This window comes from Bison bison, unplaced genomic scaffold, assembly GCF_000754665.1.
Source record: "Bison bison bison isolate TAMUID 2011002044 unplaced genomic scaffold, Bison_UMD1.0 scf7180017864518, whole genome shotgun sequence".
NCBI lineage: Eukaryota > Metazoa > Chordata > Mammalia > Artiodactyla > Bovidae > Bison > Bison bison.
Window position 1 is genome coordinate 14,653,785 of NW_011495071.1, and position 4,067 is coordinate 14,657,851.

The following is a 4,067-nucleotide window of genomic DNA, read 5'->3' on the forward strand; positions in this document are numbered from 1 at the left end:
CCTCTCTTAGCTTTTAATCTTGATGTAATTTGGACTCTCCACTAACTTTAGTTTCTCAGATCTATTTCTTTGGGCCTGGCTTAAGGCAGGCCACCATCACCTTGTGCACACTGGCTGCCTGTTAGCTCTGTGTCTGCTGTTGTCAAAGCTAGTGTTCTCATCTATTTCTTTTGTTCTCTATCTCTGTCTATTACCTGACATCATGATTATTCTCTCCTCTCCCAGTCCCCCAGGTTTTTTTTGCACTGAGATAAAATTCCAGGTCTCTGTTCCATTAGGCCATGCTATACCCTTCAAACCTTTTATCTACCCTCACACCCATATCAAAGAGAATCTTTAATTTGTGTAGGTTTTTTTTTTTTTTTTTTAATGGGGGGTGGTTAAACATAATTTTCTCTATCTGACTTACATGTTTTTTGCAAAATGCTGTCCCGGGTGACTGAAACTCTTCATCTTTTACAACTTCCCAGCCACCCATCTTGAAATTGTTTCTCCAAATCTTTTCCTCTACAAAGTTGAGGTAATACACATATATCACCCACCCAATTCTGTGTAACACAAACTTAACCCTATAATAAATGTGGGACTATTTATCATTGTAAAGGTATAATCAATTTTTTCCTTGGTAGTTTGTACATGTTTTGTTATTCGTAATAATTTTAACCCATAGACTCCATATTCCACATGGCCTCCAGAATATGGCCCCCTACATATGTTAAGAATCTCCTGTATCAATTCCTTTTTCTTTCAGTTGCTCTTCCTCCATCTTTTAAAATAAGGTCCTCTTCCTCTATTTACTGAAATCCTGTTAACCTGTATGTTTTCATGGTCTCTGCTTCCTGCATCTCTTTCTTCACTCTCTTTTGATTACTTCTCTTTTTCACTTTTCTTCATCCTTATTATTCATCCTAATATTCACCTTCCTTTCCTTCTTATTGGTCTGCTTTAGCTCCTGTTCTTTCTCTTCTCTGTTTCTGCCATGACTCACTTCTGTGGTCCAGTGCTACATCTCAGTACTTCCTAACATTCAGCCCATTCATCATCCTCTTCACATAACTTTTTCAAAGCACAAACTACCATTCCTGCATTTCCTCTCCCACCTTCTTTCCTCCTTTTCTCCAGTTTGCTCCTTTCTTTCTCCCCAGTTGTCTACCTTTCCCCCTCTTCAGTTTGCCTTCATCTAGACTCCTCCTTCCAACAACTCCAGCCCTAATAGCACTGCTGGGGTCCTTTACTCCTCAGCCGTTTTCTCTCCACCTAATACTTGTCACTATTCCCTCTGACCTCAACTCTCCCTCTTCTTTGTCGCCTTCCAATTCTCTCCTACTAGTCGCTTCACTCTTTCTTCTAGGCGCGTTCTCCAGTTCCAACCTCCGCTCTCGCCGGTCTCTGCCCTCTCTCTCTCCGGCTCTCTCTCCTTTGCCTCCGCTCTCCCCTCCTTCTTCTTCCCCCGGTCCTCCCCCTCCCTCCCAGCTTCCCTGCCTGGCTCGCTGCCTCCCTCGCCTCTTGTCTCATCTTGCCTGTGTTGTCTGGGAGGGGAGCCCTGCCTCCTCTCCCTCGCTCAGATCAATGCCCTGGCCACTCACTTTCTGATGTTGCACGACGGGAAATGCTTTGAATACTTACGACATGGCCGCTCACACTGATTGCCAAGATTGACAGCACTAACCATCGCCTTCACTTGTTTCAAGGGGGAAGCCCCTAGTCACCCCGCTCTGCGCGCACCTCCTGGCACCCCGGCGGCAAACTTCTGCGGGTCAGCGTTCCCCCGCTCGGGGCGGGACACCCCCGCAGACTTGAGTTAACGGGCTTAGCCGGCCGCGGCGCTGGGGGGCTCTGCTCTCTTGCTCCCCGGGCTGAGCTAATTGACCCAGCAACGACTCCCCTTCCTTAATTTTTTTTTTTTTATTTGTATCTTTCCCTTTTTTCTTTAATGCCATTTACTCCCGCGGCGCAGCGCACAAGGAGCCCTCCCGTGCGGTACCATCCTGGAGCCCGCCCAGGTAACCGGGACGGAGCGAGCGTTCTAGAGAGCGAGGGAGGCAGAGCGAGAGCGCGCGGCCCATTTGTGAGCTACCTGTTGGGGAGCAGGAGAGGGCAGGGGCAGGAACCCCGGGCCCCTCCCGCCGGTCCCCAGCGCCTTCCGCTCTTGCCCTTCCGGGCAGCTTCAGGGTTAGTTTCACTGAGCTGGGACTGAGGGATTGGGGTCGGACTAGAACTGAGTGCGCGGAGCCCCGCGAGGGCGCGGGTTGCCGGGAGCCACGGCTGCCCAGCCCCGGCGGGTTTCCGTACTTGGCTGGGGAGGGGAGGTGGGGAGGAGGAGCGGGAGGAGGGCGCTCAGTGGGGCAGACGCAGAAGTGGAGGTGGGGGGGTGGGGGGAAGAGTAGAGGCTGAGAAAGGGGCCCGAGCGTCTGCCGCTCGCTGGTGGACGCGCGTATCCCTAGGATGCGTCCCCCTCTCGGAGAGTTGTGCCTTGTTCCGGAGGCGGTGACAGATCTGCGTGGCGGGCTTCTGGTTTTCTTGCCACCCCCCTATCCCCAAAATCCACTCGGAGAAAACACATGTTGTAGCTGTAGATAACTGTGCGTGGGACACTAAGGCAAAAAGGGCAGGAGAGAGAGACAGACAACGCAACCTTTGACAACAGAAAGCTGTTATCGCCATCCTAAGTATTCGTCCGGAAATCTGTTCGCCCTTTCGGCCCACCTTATTCCTCCTCCTCCGCCTCCCCGTATAGATACTCTAATCTATATAACTGGGAATGTTATGAAAAAGAATCAGGTGGCTTAGAGAATGAATTTTTAAGTCTTCATGAAGTTTGAGGTAGGTATTTCATTGAAGTTTGCGCCAAGTGTGTGATGGAGGAAGCTCGTGTGCTTGCGTGTGTAGTGTTCTCTCTCTCTCTCTCTCTCTCTCCCCCTGTGTGTGTGTGTGTGTGTGTGTGTGTAAGCATATGTTTGTGCTGTGTGAGGGTTCAGATGGGACCGCTGGGTGGAAAGGCCCTTTGTGCCCACAAGAGGGCAGCATCCTGAGGGCTTTGTGAGCGCTGCATCTCTCGTTATCGCTGCAGGCTTGGGTTTGAAGAAAGTTATACCGAAACTTTCAAACTGATACCACATCTTATTTTGTGATATTAAAAAAGCAAGGCATAAAGAAATTAAGAAGGAAAGAATAGAAGCGAAGAAAGAAGAGAGAAAAAAAGAAAAGCAGGCAGCCAGCCTACTCCGGGAGAGTCCTAGTCACACCAAGACTAGGGGGAGGGCTGTTTTAATTGTGGGTTTGGCCGACTGACGACTGGAGTGCCTTCCTCGGCTGTCTTAGTTGTAGCCGGAGGTCATGTAAATCGACCTTAAAAGAATGCATAAGCCATAAATTAAAATAAACCCTCACCCAAGGGCTGATCCATAAGTAGACAATATCCAACCTGGACAAAACGAGCTTCCCTCACGAGCCGAACTAAACCGCATCCCCCTAAAGAATAGAGACTAAATGCAAAGTAAGTTTCCCAGCGAATATTTTGTTTTCTTGAAAAGTGTTGGGCTGATTCGCCGTGTGACTGACTGCGATGTCGCAGTTTCCCGGAGCGCTTCAGTATTACCCAGGCTCCGGGTGCGGGAGGTCGGGAGGACCTGCCGGGTTTCTGGGCTTCCTAAACGCTACCCCCACCCCACCCCCATTTTGGTTTGGAAACTTTGGCTATTTGTGGGGTTGACGATGGCCGAGGGTGGGCGAGAGTCTAGGATCTCCTCCGCGCTGTCTGCCCGCGTGAAGTTTACCGGGAGGAGCTCAAAGAAAACCCGGGTCGCTAGAAAAGCAGCTCGCTCCCTCCTCCCACCCTCACCCCAACGCCGCTCCGCCGCAACTTTCCCGGGACCCCGTGCGAGTTGCTTCCAGTTCCCTGCACTCTCTCCCTCTTCCCTCATCCTTCATTTTTGGACGTGACTTTGAATGATCTTTTTAGGAATAAGCAAATCGAATTCCGAGACAATCCGAAACCCAAGCGCTAATCCGTGGCCCTCTTTTCCCTCGGACGCTCTGGCGGTGGTGCCGGGCCGGCGGGGGCGCGT

At 50.8% G+C, this 4,067-nt stretch overlaps 1 protein-coding gene across 6 annotated transcripts in view; it reads left to right on the forward strand.

Annotated features, from left to right (window-relative positions):
- The first annotated feature begins 1,530 nt into the window (after positions 1 to 1,530).
- SOX6 (SRY (sex determining region Y)-box 6) overlaps positions 1,531 to 4,067 on the forward strand; it is a 722,502-nt gene continuing 719,965 nt past the window's right edge. For 4 of the 6 annotated variants that reach the window (XM_010830541.1, XM_010830543.1, XM_010830544.1 and 1 more), the window contains exon 1: positions 3,280 to 3,496. The gene's annotated coding sequence lies outside the window, so the exon portion shown is untranslated. Of the gene's footprint in view, positions 2,004 to 2,379; positions 2,824 to 3,279; positions 3,497 to 4,067 lie in introns of those variants that run through there. The other 2 variants (XM_010830548.1, XM_010830549.1) reach the window with 2 other exon arrangements.